At 44.7% G+C, this 17,491-nt stretch overlaps 1 protein-coding gene across 1 annotated transcript in view; it reads right to left on the bottom strand.

The window, feature by feature from the left end:
* Positions 1-9,722, bottom strand: part of LOC310749545 (protein lifeguard 3-like) — a 32,561-nt gene extending 22,839 nt beyond the window's left edge. Inside the window, exon 1 of the mRNA XM_083586695.1 lies at positions 9,579-9,722. The gene's annotated coding sequence lies outside the window, so the exon portion shown is untranslated. The remainder of the gene's footprint in view (positions 1-9,578) is intronic.
* Between the last annotated feature and the right edge of the window lie 7,769 nt (positions 9,723-17,491).

The following is a 17,491-nucleotide window of genomic DNA, read 5'->3' on the forward strand; positions in this document are numbered from 1 at the left end:
GATTGCAAACCACCTGAAAGAGTCTCCAGCTACTATTTTCTGCAGATGCAATAGAGGCAGTGAAGAAAGTCTTCTTCGCCATCGCTATCGCCACTTGGTAGGCTCGACGTTGAGCTCTAACCCGTGTCCGGTCCGATTCAGAATGAGTTTTCTGCCACTTACACTCTAGCTGTCTCAGCAATTGTTTCCTCGCCCTCAGCTCCAAAGAAAACCACGGGGCTGTCCGGGCTCCATGCAATTGGAGAGGGCGCTTCGGAGCCAGACAGTCAATAGCCCTGGTTAACTCCGCATTCCAGCGGGCCACCAGGGAATCAGCTGAAAGGCCATCAACATGGGATAAAGCATCCCCTACCACTCTCTGGAAACCATTTGGATCCATTAAGTGGCAGGGGCGGACCATCCGAGTAGATGTGATCCCAGCAGGGGACAAAAAAATAAGAGCACTACAAAGTCTTATCTGGCAAGAAATGCTAAACTGAACAAAATAACAATCGGCATGGCCTAATGGAAATGGCTCACCACTGGTACTCCAGAGGAAAGCAAGGCCTCTTGCTGACACCTTTTTAGCTCCAGGTGGCGCAATATTATGAAAAATGTGTCTGTACTTTGAAAGAGAAGTACAATCAATTAAAAAACTGGCTGCAGGAAGTGAGGGGAGGTACATACTTGTTGCTTTTCTCTACACCAAGTCAGTTCAATAAATTGAACTCTCAGCTTACACTACAGCCAGCTAGCTAAAACTCAGATAATGTGTCCATACAGAATGGACTGATTTAGGTTGAAATGAACAGAAGTTGCCTTTGGTGTGTAGTAAACAGTCCATGTCCACCTTCCCATGTTAGCTTTCTGCTGTAGGAGCCACTTCAGGGCAACTCCTTGAGGAGCCCTATGTCACGTGGAAGAAATCTACTCCAGCTATGGCCCTCCCAAAGACAGAGGGGCTGATGTAGAGAGGCAGCACATAGCAGACTTCTCTCACGTACCAGGAGGCTTTTCACACCACTGCTCTATGTCGCGGAGGCACCCATGTCGCAGAGAGGCAGAACACTATGCATCCAGAAAGCCAACAGGCATGCAACAGAGCTAGCTGTCTTCTGCCTGGTAGTTCTCACTCCCTTGTCCCTCTGACTCACCACTGCAGTCACCCCATTCTAAGATACGGCTGTACTTTCTATGTTTGTCCACTACAAACTCCCCTTGTTCAACCTCTCAAGATAGCAATTGTTTCCCTGAAAACAAAGCATGGCTTCTTCCATATCACTCCGCTGCAGGCAGTACAAGCCGATGGAGCTTGTTGTTGCGGCGAGAGAGAGAAAACTTCCCACATCTGTGTATAGTGGGGAGAGATGGAGAGAGAGAGAGAGAGAGAGAGAGAGAGAGAGAGAGAGAGAGAGAGAAGCTACTTCCTTCTCTTTGCCCCACATTGTCACCAGCAACTGCATTTGCTTTTCAGAAACCATGGAATCAGAAGCCAAATACAGGTAGGAAGTAAGTTAGCAAAGTGCCAGAGCTAAAAATATGTCACTCTTGCATTCTTGTGGCAGCAACCTTGGTCTAACCACCAGTGATGGCTTGCTCAGCATACATCCTTGATGTTTTCTGCCTTTAACTGGACTCATTTACACAGCCTGTGGTTCTTTAAGGCATTTATAGCACATGCCTAATTGCATCTACTCAGAAGTAAGCCCTACTGCATTCAGTGGGGCTTTCTCCTAGGTCAATGGGGTTAGGATTGTAGCCTTAATCAGTCTCCTTGAGTGAAGGCTGAAGTGCCAACATGTAGCTTTGTAGAACAGTTCTTCCCACTCAACCATCACAAGGTCCCCAGCACACCAGGAACTGAAAGTACAGCATAGCAGTACCATCTACTTCTCAAGAAAGAGAAGGCCTGTTCAGGGTCTCACTAATTATCTGCTGAGTCACAGTCACATGTGATTTAGGAATTAGGTGTGGTCCTACTTCTTCCCTTGGAAAAGGAGTCAGGAGGGGAGGAGCCTAAAACGGAATGGTCCCAGAGAGAGAGAGAGAAAAAGAATCGGAAAGCTTCTGATTTTTTTTCTAGGTTTCTAGAGGAACAGGTGTCTGTTGCAGCAAAATCAAGCCTTGTGGCACCTTAAAAACAAACTGCTTTTTTATTGCACAATGCCAAAGACTTTCAGGACTGTAGCTCAGGGGTAGAGCATCTGCTTTGCATGCAGAAGGCCCCAGATTCGACCCCCAGCATCTCCAGGCAGGGCTGAGTGAGATTCCTTGTCTGAAACCCAGCAGAGCTGCTGTAGTCCGTGTAGACAATACTGAGCTACATGGACCCAATGGCATCAGTCCGTATAAAGCAGCTGCCTGTGTAAGAGCTTGGAATACATGGCATTTCATACTATGAATAGTGCAGTGCACAGCAGCAGAGGCCTCACACCAGTCTGTTTTTAGCAAGAGACTCTAGATCCCAGAAACTGAATAATTCTGAAAGTGACGAAAGTTTTTTTGGACAGCGTCCACTGTGATCCTATCGGCCTTAACACAAGCTGCAATTCTTTCTAGGTCATGAGACACCAAAGCTAAAAGCAAAACTTCTGACTTCTGCAAAAGAAAAAAGATCTATGGGAAACGCCTGCTTTTGTTTTCTGCCCTTATTCCTTAATACTTTTCCTCATAGCTGTCAACTTTCCCCTTTTTTTAAGGGAAATTCCCTTATTCCGAATAGGATTCCTCGCAAGAAAAGGGAAAAGTTGACAGCTATGCTTTTCTTTATACTTGGAACCCGGCGGGTGCCTTATACAAACGTTTCTGTTGGCTAAGTTTTCAAAAACATGAACAATACTGGGCTGTACCCAGCTAAGTTTTACTCAGAATATACCCACTGAAATTCAGGAACATGACTAAATTGGTTTCATGAATTTCAATGGGTCTACTCTTGTGTAAAACTTGATTGGTTACAACCCAGAACTCCCAGGGTGTTCAATGGCGCTTATTCCCAGGCAAGTCTGCTTTAGGACTGTACCCTCAGTAACATATCTGCAAACGGCCACTGCAGCTATTAGTCCATGTGTCTTACTATCCTCCTCATTATAGAAGACTTTCTCAACCTGGTGTCCTCCATTCATTTTGGACTACAGCTCCCATCAGTCCCAGCCAGCCATTTAGAGACAGATTACATATTACACAGGAGTTCTGCAATCAGATCTCCTGATATTTTTGGGTTTTGCTTTGGTGCCTTTGTGGGGGGGGGGCTCCAAAATTGGAGCTTCAAGAGAGGAGGGAGGGGAGTAAATACCTCCTCCACCTGGCCCCACATTGGTTCAATAAAATTTTTATTGGTTCAATAAAATTTGAAGGACCTCAGTAAAACTACAGGAAATTATAAGCAGGAACAAACATATATCATACATATAAAAGTCATGCCCCATGCAATACAGTACTACATTTCTACAATATAATTTTTGTAAATATAGATACCTAAGCACTTTTACAGAGTTGTATGCATTGTTGTATGCTGATGTGCTGGATACTTTAGGAAACTTGAAGTGCACATGTACATAATGTTCCAGTATAATAATGCAAGAATTGTTCGTGGTTTTAGCAAAACCAGTAAAAAAAATAACTTGCTCCTCATCAAGATCAAGGAGCAAGGCAGAAACTAGAAAAAGTCCTACGGATAAGTTTGGCATCAAGATTTTCAGAACATGTTGATTGCTACTCACAGTGTACATTTCCTTTAAAAAGAAAGTTCTGATGCCTAAATTTGATCGCCAATGCCTCTGGTCTGGATGCTCAGATCCAACCCCGCTCCTTTTGTAGTTTTTCAACACACATACAAACAGCACTCTGTAAATTTGCTTTGTCACTTATCGTACTGACTTTCTCAGCTTGTGGATGTCATAGCCAGGGGTCAAAAAAGAAGATTCCAATGTTCCATTTTCTTTTAAAATAATGGTTGTTACTGCAGTGTCAGGGCCGGGGGGTGGCGGCACACCTCTCTTGTATTGTTAGAATATTGCTCTTGGATTGAATTCTTAAGCTAAAGAGCGAGACCTCGGCACGACGAACTGGTTTTCCCTAATGCAGCTACCTTTTTAAAATAGTAGAGATGGCTTCGGAGAATGTGAAACTAGCAAAGCACAGAGAAGTGCTCAATCAGCTCAGACTCCAAGCCTCTGCCAACAAGGCCCCAGAAGTACAGCTCTAATTGAGAGAAAGAGCTGGGGATAGTCGTGTCAGGGAAAGAGGTTTGTTTGCTCTTGCCAAGTGCTTTGATTATTTCCTACTTCTTTCCCGGCAAAGGCTTCTAAGCCTTTTACAGCAGCAAAACTGGAAGAAATTCAACAGGTGCAGCTTCACGACAAGGAAACATTTCTGTCTCACAACTGGAGTACCTGATACAGTTGCCAAGGAGAGCTTCCGGCTTCTGGAAGCTGTGGAGAAAGTCAGCAGATGTCTGCAGGGAGCTGATGCAAACCAGCAGCTTCCCTTATAGAGGCAGCCATCTCAAGGACTGATTAAAAGCCATGTTGCATGTGTTGACCAAAAGGCAGACAACACAAGATACCACCACTTTTATACTCGATGTTCTGAATGCAAAATATTTTTTAAATTTTAATTGCTGTTTTAGTAAATGTTTTCCCCCAGGTATGGGTATACAATAATATTTAACTGGGAGGGTCATCTTCAGATGCAATCCACCAATATTTTCAAGCTTCATCTTGGCAACAACAACAAAAAATAATTGACAGTTTTTCTTTATAAATCTCAGCACTGGAGTAGACCTTTTATTTTACATTATGTGACACTTTGCTCAGAACCATATATGCAGGCCTTCCAATACCCCTATAAGCTATTTCTGCAAAGAGTTTTAAAACCTGTTTTCAAAAACCCACATCACAGAGCCCATGCTGAATCTCTGGGTCACAGCTGGGTACCGTATTGGCCCGAATATAAGCCGCACCCGAATATGAGCTGCACCTTTAAAACTGGAAATGGGGGGGGGGGGGGGAGAGAGAGAGAGAGAAATATCCAAATATATGCATACCGTAAGGTTGCGAATATAAGCCACACTTTAACTTTTCACGGTCGGGATTTGGGGGGAAAGCGAGGTTTATATTCAGGCCAATACGGTAACTCTCTGCCCAGTCCCCACAAGTACATTTTTCTCTCTCTCACCCACATCCTTACTAGACCCCCCCTTGGGAGAGGCAGGAAAAAGAATAAAGGTAGACCCAGCACTTGGATGGGGCAGAGACCTCTCTGCTTAGCCCAGTGCCCTGATGGGGATGCAAATTGCTCCTTCCTGATTTGATGAGTGAAGAGGTAACAAGAGTTGTATAGCGGTTAGATTGTCAGACTCCCCACTCAACCATCGTTCAATGGGTGAACTTGGGCCAGTTATTACCACTCAGCCTAACCTATCACACCAGGCTGCTTTGAGGAGTGAATGCAGAGGAGAAAAGCACATATTCCTGCAATGAGCTCTTTGGGGATAAGATGATATAGAAATGTAGTAATATGTAACTAATTAGACACAGATCAGCTGAGAAGGTGCAGTGTGTGTGAATGCTGTGTTTATGCACACATTCAGGGTGTGTGGATGTTTACACAGAAAGGTTTTTTTAATCCAGTTGCCCTTCCCAGACCTGGGAGTAGAAAAGAGTGTTAGCCATTTCACATCTCAGCACAAATTGTTATGTGTAGCCCCCGCCTGCCCATCTGACTTCAGGAAACAAAGAGGTCAATTGAGGAAAAGGAATCCCAAACTCCCAGCCAAGTTGGAATCAATCGGAATGGAAAAGTCAAGTCATGCTTCCTCACTCGCTTTGCTCCCTTCTGCTCCAGAAGATGTAAGTTGGGAAAAGAAGAACAAATGCCTGGGAAGAAACTGATAAGGAACATTACAGCAAACCTGTGCCACAGAAATGTTTTACTCCTGTACACAATTTGAGGAGCTTCAGCTGATCCACTGGTCTCACTGTCCTCCTCCTCTACCACCACCCAACTTGTTTCAAACCAAATACGGTGGCTGGTTAGATTTGGCTTGCGTCTGTAAAAAACACATCATGTTTTAATATTTTTTCTACCACATGTTTTTGATTCCCACAATGGCCTTGGGCCAATCCGGTTGCTAACACAGCAAGCCAATACATGTCTCCTTAGAAGTAAGCCTTGTTGTATTCAATGGGGTTTAGGCCCAGATAGGTGGCAACCGGATCGCAGCCTAAGCTTGAGCCTTCTTTCTTCAGCTCACCAGCCTTTTAGACCACAGGCTGCATGAGAAGGCCTGGGGGGGAAAACCCAGAAAAAATGGGGGGGACGGATGGACAGGTTTTTTTCCGGGGGGTTTTCCAGGCCTTCCCATCTCTAAACATGTGCATACCTGAGCCATGCTACTTAGAGCTTTGCAAACAGGAGCTTTTCAATTTAAATCTAAGTCTTCAAAGCTAGGTGATGCTCTTTTCTCAAAGAAGCCAAGAGAAAATAGTTACTATTTCCCAGGTCCTTATTTGAAAGTTCAAAAGAGGGATGAATAGGAGAATCCCCTTAGGGAAATGAATGCCCAAGAAGATGCAGAGTGGCTAAAAAGCTTCAGGTTGGTAAGGCAGGACACGTTGCCCAGGTTCCTTACTAAGCATAGCTGCTTGAGAAGGACTGGTGATCAACCTCCCTACCCTGGGGCTGAAGAGATTCTATAACTGTTTTCAAAAATGTCTGAGGAAAGGGCGGGGCTACAGCTTCAAAAGCCAGAGCGTTTGCTTTGTATGCAGAAAGTCCCAGGGTGGCTGGAGAGCAGCTACCAATCATCATAGAAGACAGCACTGGGCTAAATGGGCCCAAACTGCCTGCCCTGAAATATGGCAACTTTCTATGTAGCTCAAGGGAATTCTCAGCCCCCAGATATCCTTGGAATCTCACGTGTTCACTGCAACTGATTTGTTACGAGAAACAAATGTATATGTGAGAAAGAAAGAATTGAAGTATCCAAGGATGAAAAGGCCCATTCTCGTGTTGCCACCCTCCAGACCTCATGTGGAGGAGGCATATGAAGAAGGGCCTCAGGTGAAGAACACAGAAACTGGGGTGGTTTATATGGGGAGGGGCAGTCCTTCAGGTATTGTGGGCCTGAGCCACTTAAGTACTTTGAATTGGGTCCAGAAGCTAATTGGTAGCCAGTGCAGTTGGGCCAAGATTACCTGTAAGTAAGCCTTAGAATTTCTCCAAGCATCCATCTCCCTCTTGCTACTCCCTAGCCCTGCTTTGGTTACACAAGTTCACTATTAAGATTCATGACTCCAGACTGTCACTAATATGTAGGAGGAGTTCAATGCATACTGTAGATTTATGTTTCCCTAATTAAAGTGGATTAAAGCCCTCTCTGCTCTAGAGCAACAAATTGACATATAAAAAAGAATCAACATTTTTAATGTTGAAAAGTGACAGGGAAATACATTAAAGGCTGTAAAACAAATGAAGGACTAATGGGAAGACATTCAAACACCCCACAAGCCAGCCAAGATGAATGCAAGATAAATGCTCATTGTTGTATAACCACTCCATAAACAAGTAAGAATAAATGCTCAATCAAGGCCATTTTCAAAAACATTTTCAGTAGGCATCTAAAATAATACAGTGAAGAGGCAGGGAGTTTCAAGCTACAGACTCCAATCTGAGGTGTGCTTGCCAGTTAAAGTGGCCCATAGTACAACAGTGGGCCATAACTTAAGAAAAAGTCCAGTGTGTGATGGATACAAAAATGAATTTTAATTGAGGTTTTGGTTATACAGTATACATGTTTGTTCTGGGTAATAAATCTGTTGACTTAAAAAAAATCAACAGATTATTTGTGAGTGCCAGTCCAAAAAGAAATTTAAAGGATTATTAATAGTAATACATTTCTTCTCAAGGATTAATGTGAGAACAACATGACCAAACTTAGCAACCATGTCTAGTTTCTTTGTTTGAGACGTGTGTGTGTGTGTGTGTGTGTGTGTGTAAAAAGCCAACGAAATCCAGGCCATGCATTGAAGAATTCAAAGTTTTTAATCCTAGTGACACAACTAGTTGGAGAATCCCAGGGATGGGAATGGTAATCTCTACTGAAATGGAAGAGAAGGTTAAATATTTTACTGTAAAATGACTGCATTTGACAGATCTAGGGAGATGGGAAGGAACAACAGCAAAGGGAGACTGGGACAGAAAGGAATCAGCAAGGCTGGGAACAGGTTGGTCAGGCAAGGGAGTAAAATAGCCTTGTCATTTCGGCAGACAAGTGGAAAAACCAAGGGACATTGTCAGCGGAGCAAATGTCAAAAAAGGTCACCCAGCCCTTGCCCCACCCCATTACATCACAGTGTTTCTATGAGCATGACTCTTTCACAAAGTTCTGTCTGGCTTCCTCTTCTTCCTTAGAAGCTGCATCTTTTGCTAACTCCACCTCTCTTGTCCCTGTGGGCTTGGCACTTAGGCAAAGTTTCACTAGAGGGAGGGGATTCTGTGGACCCACTGCAGAAAGAGCTGGTCTCTCTCTCCCTCCCGCTGTGCCCCAAAAAGTCCTCCCCCACTTAAAAGCCAACTCCCCTCTCCTGGAAAGGAGTCTTAGGCTGCAATCCTGACCCCACTTACCAGGGCTTGCTTTGGCACAATGCCTACCCATTCTCAGATGGTGGGAGGGCCTCTTTGCTGATTATCTTAGGAGTGCAAACATGAAACAGATGACTGGTGTAACCCCACCCATCAAAAACACTAAAACTAAACCAATATGCTAAAGAAAAAGTAAAAACCAGATTGAAAACTTCCATGATCTAATATTCCAGCCAAGGAATAAATGCAGTCAGGTGACTGGAAATAACAAGGGAAGACTGAGCTTCTGCCTCTGCTTCGGGTGGGGAGTCGAGGCCGACCAACTACGCCAATCTCTCAACCCAGATCTTTTACCGAAACCAGTCCCTGAAAAGCAGGACGAATTTGCCATACCGAGAGCAGGCTCCCTGGGAGAGCCACTTAGGTATAATATGTGCCAAGGCTTAGCCACAGAATCTTTCCGCGCCCTGGCTACGTCTCGGAATATGTGCGATAATGAGCTCCTCCGGGCATACGCAGAGAGTTACCAGCCCCCCTTGCGCAGCAAAAACGAAACCGCCCGGCTCTGCTTCGTTTACACTCTGGCAACGATTTCACAGGACGTGCCTTTTGGCCGTTCAGCACCAGGTGCCAAGCAGGCAAGACGATCCAATGGCGGGTACCGGCCAGCGCCAGGCACCGGAGCCCCGCGCTCTGCTGCTTCCTGGAGAGGAGCAGCGCTGGCTACCGTCAGGATCAAAACAGAGCAAACTCGGACCAAGGAGTCAATAACCTCGGGAGAAGGAATAAAAAACCGAGTGTGCGTTTTTTAACAAAACTTCAGAAGGCGCGAACGCACCAAGGGCGCACAGAAAAACTTGTCCGGGAGGGAGGAAGAGAACGCATCTCTTCTGGGTCCCCATCCGCACCTGCTAGGGCGCCCGGGGATAATAATAAAAAAAAGCCACAACCCCGCAACGCATCGGGCTTCCTCACGAGCAACCCCTTCCCGAAAGCGCAGGCCCTCCTTTCCCTACCTTGGTGCTGGCGCTCGGTCCCCACAGACTTAAGTTTTCTTCTCTCGCAGCAGCCGCGACTCTGACACAGAACTTAACAACACTTCTCTCGTCCCAGCCCTTGGGAGGCGAGGGCGGGGCGCGCGGGGGAACGGAGGGAGGTGGCGCCCGGGAGAAACCCAGCCCCTCCCGTCCAAAAGGAATATGTTGCGAGCAGCTGCGTCCGAGGAGCTCAGGGTGCCTCCAAGTGGCTCGATCGGGTCTTGCCGCCGGAAAGTTGCGCCCATTTGTTGTTTGAAATGAGCTTTCTTTGACGCGAAAGCGCGCCGAATCTGCAACATATCACGGCTTTAGCCCAGCGAGATCTATTTGGTCTAGGGCAGTGTTTTTAACCACTGTGCCGTGGCACCCTGGGGTGCCTTGAATGATGGTCACAGGGGTGCTGCGACTGCGAGCAACACTGGCCTCTGTCCCTCTTTCCTTCCCTCCCTTCCAGTTCCTCTCATGCCCCCTAGCATCCCTGCCTCCCAAAGGCTTGCACAGCTGTTTGTTGCAGCAGCCCTGGATATAAACTCCCCGGGCAAATGGTGCCACTAGGGCTGGCCAGGGGGTGCTTCCCGGGGCCCTGCGGGTAGTGTGAGGAGGCACCTCTCTTTGGGGCGGGGCGGGGGGGGGGGCAGCTCAGAGACCAGAAGATTCCCAAGGAGAGAGGAGAAGAGGGGAGACTGAGGGATCACTCCTGAAAGGAGGGTGTTTGAAAAGGGGTAAGGAGCTGCCAGCTCTGCAGGCAAGGGGTGACATAACAGGGCTCTTGAGCCCCACAAGGGTGCCACAGAAAGAATGGAGTTGGTCAAGGGAGCCACGGACCCAAATAGGTTGAAAACCTCTGGTCTAGGGGTGAAGTTTTGAAGGGTGTATGAGAAACTTGTCTATGTGGGGGATCTTTTTTCAGGCTGAGGGCCACATTCCCCACTAGGCAACCTTCCAAGGGCCACACGGCATTGAGTGGGGGGCTAAAGCAAAACTGGGTGAATAAATGAATTGTACAAACGCTTCCCTTAGTGAAGTAGGCTACCTTCCAGACAGGAATGGGCTCTTTCAAGTTCTGCACAGCAGGGTTGGCCTGACATACTAAAATGGATGGTTTTGGTTTTTGGAATTAAACATTCAACACATTGTAAACAAACATTGGTGTACTGTTCAAGATCTGCCAAGGTGTTAAAGAGCTCCTCTTGAGGGATCTCACAGACGCCGTGGGGATGCAGGAAAGGGCCTTCTCAGCTGCAGCTCCCAGGTTCTGGAACCCCCTCCATGGAGAAGCCAGACTGGCTCCCTCCTTGCTGTCCTTCTGCCGGCAGGTGAAGACTCTGGTGTTCCAACAGGCTTTTGGGAACTGTCTGCTTTTAATGAAAGGACTGATGCCACACTGTTTTTATCATAATTATTTGTAAGTTTTATATAGATTTTTTATATGTATGTAGTTTTAATTCTTTCAATGTTTAATCATTTTTAATTATTATTTTTCCATGTTTTAGCGATTCTTGCTTTTATCTCTAAGCCATCTTGAGTCCTGCCAGAGGAAAAGGTGAGGTATAAATAAATAGATAATAAAAATAATGATAACCATTAATTTGGAAGAAAAATTGGTCCATGGAAACATTTGGGGCACCGAAGCCCATCTAAATGATCCTACTGGCCATTATAAGTGTTTTTAATGCCCACCCACCTTACGCCACTATTTTGTTCATAAGCTGAACAGTAGTTATTCATTTGAGTAGCTTCTGAACACTCAGCTCTTGAACTGCTTGTGCAACGCAATCCTATGCAAGTCTACTCCTGCAGTAAAGCTATTGACTTCAGTGGAACTTAATCACAGATAAGCATGCTGCCATGTAAGCCAGGAATAGGCAATAGGTTGCCCTTCTTATGTTATACTACAGCTCCCAACATCCTTGACTGCTGGTCATGCCAGCTAAAGATGGGAACTGTGGTCCAACATCAGGAGGGCAAACTATTGGGTTCCTTTGGTGTATACTCATTGCATTGGATTCAGCCTGAGCCTCTTTCATTTGCAATTCTTTTAGCATTTAAGCTCCTTCCCAAAAGAGTTTTAGACTTGGTAGAAGTCAACTAATTATTTTACATTTCTTGACTGAACATTTTTGAAAATACAAATTGAAGCAATAAATAAATGCAAAGGGTGAATACTAACATGAGGCTTAAGATAGCTCGATTATTATACATACTGATAATCTTTATTCTTTTTCCCCTTTACAGGGTTTCAAAATGAAAAGAGAAAGTAACTTCAAAAGATCCATAGTGTAGCCTATAGCAAGGCTGGAGAACAGGCAATATCCTGTATACTTGTATAGTCAGTAAACACTTTCCATTTTTTATTGAATGAGCCCTTTGTCTTCTGGCCCCTGCCTACCCTTAGTTTGTGTGTTAATTTCTCCAAAAGATCACATCAAAAGCATTTTGGTACCGCTGGTCAACATTTACGTGTCTTCCAGTTCAACAGCTGCTAGTGCAGCCAAAAGTAAATGACTCAACAGTTCTTTGTAATTAAGATCTAAATTTCTGTCCAGAAACATGTTTAGAAACACTAATGCTGAGAGTCAACTATTGATGTTTTTACCCGTCAAGGGTCTAGTGTCTCACACTTTGCCTTTATTCTGGCTTCTACTCAGTTCAATTGCAAGTTTCTTCATGGAAACTTTCCTAAACAATGTCTTTTAACAGTTGCCAGAAAGGTATCACAAGAGTGAGCAATTGAGTCATACCTAAACTCCTTCTAAAACCACTCCACTAATCATAGCCAAAGCCCCTATTATGATAAGTCCTTCCACTGGCTTTCTTGAAGTTGTTTTTTCTTTTCTTAAAGTGGCTGCAGAGAAACCTGAAACAGAGCAGGGCTATGGAGTTGCAGAAGAGGAAGTTAATCCTTTACACTAGCCTTCAACAACCTGGTGGCTCCAGAAATTTTGGAGTACAACTCACATCAGCCCCAGCCAGCATGTGGGAGTTGTAGTCCAAAATTTCTGGAGGGCACCAGGTTGATGAAGGCTGCTATAAACACGGACACTGCCATTTCCCCAGCTGAAATCCTCCTCCTCCCTTGCTCACACCACCACTGCTATTTGTCCAACAGGGCATACATGCACTTACCATACAAGCAATGGCCCAAATCTGCTTCAGGGTCTCCACAGCTGCTTTGACCTTTCTGCTCCTGTTAAAAAAATGCCTGTACAGGATCCTACTGGTAGTTTATCCCTAAGTAAAATTGATACTACCTGTCTTCCCAGTAATATATATGAAAAGGATCTAGGGGTCTTAGTAGACCACAAGCTTAATGTGAGTCAACAGTGTGATGCAGCAGCAAAAAAAGCTAATGTTATTCTAGGCTGCAGCAACAGAAATATAGTGTCCTGATCAAGAGGAGTATTAGTACTGCTCTATTCTGCCTTGGTCAGACCACACCTGGAGTACTGGGTGCTGTGATTTAAGAAGTTCTGGGTGCTGCGATTTAAGAAGGATATTGACAAGCTGGAACATCTGCAGAGGAGGGTGACCAAGATGATCAAGGGTCTGGAAACCAAGCCTCATGAGGAACAGTTGAGAGATAGCTGGATATATTTAGCCTGGTAAATAGCCTGGTTAAATATATAAAGGGCTGCCATATGGAAGATGGAGCAAGCTCATTTTCTCCTGCTCTAGAAGGTAGGACTTGCAACCAATGGCTTCAGGTTAGAAGAAACGAGATTCCAACTAAACATCAGCAAGAACTTTATGGTGGTAAGAGTTGTTCAACAGTGGAATGGACTCCCTCAGAAAGTTGTGGCATCTCCTTCATTGGAGGTTTTTAAAGCAGAGGTTGGATGGTCTTCAGTCATCGATGCTTTAAGTAGAGATTCATGCATTGCAGAAGGTTGGATTAGATGATCCATGGTGTCCCTTCCAACTCTATAATTCTATGCTTCTATAATATGACATCTGCCAGCTGCTGGTAACTTCAATAAAGCACCTTAGCGTGAGTTTCTTTGCAGGAAAGAATGCTGGAGACAAAATTGTGATTCTAATCATATAGATTTAATTTACAAGCAAAAGGTAGAGCAAGGGCCGGCTGGCAGGCTAAGACCATGTTAGTGTCAACACATCCAATTCCCACTCATCCACCCCCTGGCAAAAACAGCAAAAGGACATATTTGCAGCTCCTTACGGCTACTTCTTGGAGACAGCTGCAGGAGATCAGTCCCTCTTTCCCCCCTGCCAAGTTTAAAACAGAATCTCCCCCCACCCGCCTCCCCTTTGTGGCACACACTGTCCACACCTGGACATGTATGATCCAACTTCCATTTCAAGCTGGGATTGTTTTCCATTAATCGTTTGTCATGGGCTGCCAAGCCACTAAAACAGAAGAGCATGATGTTCTTATATAGCCCTATAATATAAAAAGCTGTGCTTTACAAGAGATCAATGGCAAGCCAGAGAGGTTGGAAACTGATAAACAAGCCATACTGACCCATTGCTGTACATTTAGGAGTGCAGTTCAAATGAACGTGAACATTATCAGATCCATCATAGGTTGTGAGATTTTTATTTATTTGTTTTTTTTGCATGAAGATAACTTGGGAAGGGGCCAGCTGCCTTAGGACATGTAGGGAAACCTCAAATTCTAGTAGCTTCCTTGCCACCTGACTCACTGAGATTTTAAAATACCCAGAATTAGGGGGAGAAGGGAGAGCCTAACCCTCAGCCTTCAAAGTTTTGAAAGGAGTATCAAGCTCTTGCCCAGGAAAATGTACATCCCAGCTCCTCTCCTTCCCCAAAGTTGGTGCTGACTCATTCCATCTGATTCATTTCCAAGACTGCAGAGGCACAAAACCTCCACGCGGTGGCATCCTCTCCCCATCAACATCTCGTAAGGATTTTGGTACAATTTCATTTTATTTTATTTTTAAATATTTATTGGAGTTTTACAAAAACAAGAATTTAAAAGATCATATAAAAAGAAAGAAATACAATAAAAGAAACATAGAAGAATACATAAAATAAGAAAAGGAAAATAAAAACAAATCCATTTTTGTAACCCTGACTCGTTATCTTATTTCCTTGGCCTCCTCACACCTCCCCTTTTTGTATTCCCATTTAAATAATCAAGTCAGCAAATCCTTACCCTCTTTCATTTATCTTAACTCTATATCTTAACATGTTGTAACTCTGTATTTTCATCCATTTATCAATCATTTTTGCATATTCTTATTAACTTTGTTGCTAATACCACTTATTTTCAGTCCAACATCATTATTAACATTCATTAATTTTACAATGTTTCTGAAGATAGTCTTTAAATTTCTTCCAGTCTTCTTCCACCACCTCTTCTCCCAGGTCCCGGATTCTGCCAGTCATTTCCGCCAGTTCCATATAATCCATCACCTTCATCTGCCACTCTTCCAGGGTGGGTAGCTCTTGTGTCTTCCAATACTTTGCAATAAGTATTCTTGCTGCTGTTGTTGCATACATAAAAAAAGTTCTATCCTTCTTTGGCACCAATTGGCCGACTATACCCAGGAGAAAGGCCTCTGGTTTCTACAATTTCAAGTTCATTTAAGCAAACTGATCTCTTTGAGAAATGTACTACCAGGCATATGATAAATCAAAGTTGGCTGCTCCCTGGGATGGGGCACCCACCACAAAGGGACCCAGGTTTTGGCCCTCCCAAGATTGTCAGGACTAGGCTGCAAAAGAGCTGCTATATAACCTTTGAGAGATGCTTGGAAACCAGGAATCCACCCGAGTTAGCTTCTCATGCACCTTGCGAGGGGAGAAGCTGCACTTTCTAGAATTCTCCCTCTCATACATTTGTTTGTGTTTCTGGTGCCCGGGTGGTGATGGGAGAGCTGAGGAAAGAAACTATTGTAGCTGAATGAAAGCCCTTATCATCTTTCCACAGAATGGAAGAGCCAAGTAGCATCTTTTGAGCCTGAGTTTCTTTTATATAAAATGGAAATGGGTAGTGAGCTGCTTTTATGGTTACAAACCATTATTCTAACAAAGCCCTCCACCCACCAAAGACTGTGGAATGACTGGAAGGTAATTCTTCAGGCAAAGTATCTCCCTGTTGGCAAAACATTTCCATTTTGCCTTTCTTTCCCTCTCTCTCTCATATACAGTGGTACCTCGGGTTACATACGCTTCAGGTTACAAACGCTTCAGGTTACAGACTCCACTAACCCAGAAATAGTGCTTCAGGTTAAGAACTTTGCTTCAGGATGAGAAGAGAAATCGTGCTCCAGCTGCGAGGCAGCAGCAGGAGGCCCCATTAGCTAAAGTGGTGCTTCAGGTTAAGAACAGTTTCAGGTTAAGTACAGACCTCCGGAACGAACTAAGTACTTAACCCAAGGTACCACTGTAGTTCTGCTAGAAAATTGCCATGCCTACTCTGAAGGGTTGCTGTGAACATCAGTCTGAATCAAAGAGCTGGTACTCACTTACCTAACAGAGCAGTTTCCTGAAAATCAGTACATTTTCATAAATCTTGGCTTGTGCCAAGGATCGGAAACCTGTGACCCCTCTAGATGTTGCTGGAGCTATACTACCCATCGGCCCCAGCACAGGCAATGCTTAAGGCTGATGGGAGTTGTAGTTTAGCAAGATCTGAAGGGCCGCAGGTTTGCCACCTCTGGCCTACATACAGTGGTACCTCAGGCAAGTACTTAATTCATTCCGGAGGTCCGTTCTTAACCTGAAACTGTTCTTAACCTGAAGCACCACTTTAGCTAATGGGGCCTCCTGCTGCCAACATGCCGCCGGAGCACAATTTCTGTTCTCATCCTGAAGCAAAGTTCTTAACCCGAGGTACTATTTCTGGGTTAGCGGAATCTGTAACCTAAAATGTATGTAACCTGAAGCGTATGTAACCCAAGGTACCACTGTACAGTGAAATCCAGGTCAACAGCGGTTGCTGCATCCATCTAGACACCATTTTGCAAAATTCCTATGGAGAAGGGCTTCTTAGCTCAGTTGTCAGCAGCTTATATAAGAGGAAAACATCTGGGAGAGAAAATGAGGAAGCTTGGCAACTGTTTTGGCCTCTAGAGAGGCTTCTTGCCTCCAGAGAGTTCATTGATCTCTCCCCAGCAGGAACCAAGAATATAATAAGTTTCATGTCCTCTCTCGCCCTGGAGGAAAGATGGGAGGGATCAATGTAGGTGGGAAATACAGAAGCAAGGATCAGGAAAGGCTGGCTGCAGCTCAGATGTAGGGCACTGGATTTGCATACAGAAAGTCTCAAGGTCATGGCAGTTATTCTCCAGAGTCAAGGCACTATGCCTCTGAAAGCCAGTGGCTAGGAATCACAAGAAGTGAGTGTGTTGGGGTGTGTTCAGGATTGCTTTTGGGGTTCTCATACACATCTGGTTGGTCACTGTGAGAACAGGACCCTGGACTAGTCAGGTATTTGGTCTGACCAAGGTGGTCTCTCCTTGTGTCCTGGCATCTCCAGGTAAGACTGGGAAGACCCATGCCTGAAATTTTGGAGTACTGCTGCCAGTCCATGTAGACAATACTAATGGACCAATGGTCTAACTCATTATAAAGCAGCCAGTTTTGTAAGTTCCTGTAATCAAGACAAAAGACGGAGAAGCCTCAGAACTAGGAAACTCAGTCAGAGTGTAGCAACACAGGACTTTTTGACAATACCTTTTATGGTGTAAATGTTACTCAGAAGCAGCATTTTAAATATCTCTTGAACTGTACCAAGTCATCTTGCAGAAGGGGGGGGGGGGACACATCTGAACGCTTCACCGTGTTGCAAAAAAAATCTAGCATATGTGAGGGAGTGTTGCTCAGTCTTCTCCCTGCTGTGAGAGCTTTTCAGAGACAGCAGCCCATTCAAGCATGCCATTTTGCCACCTGCCTTATGGAAATGTGTA

Source organism: Podarcis filfolensis (assembly GCF_964270895.1).
Source record: "Podarcis filfolensis genome assembly, chromosome: 1".
Lineage (NCBI taxonomy): Eukaryota > Metazoa > Chordata > Lepidosauria > Squamata > Lacertidae > Podarcis > Podarcis filfolensis.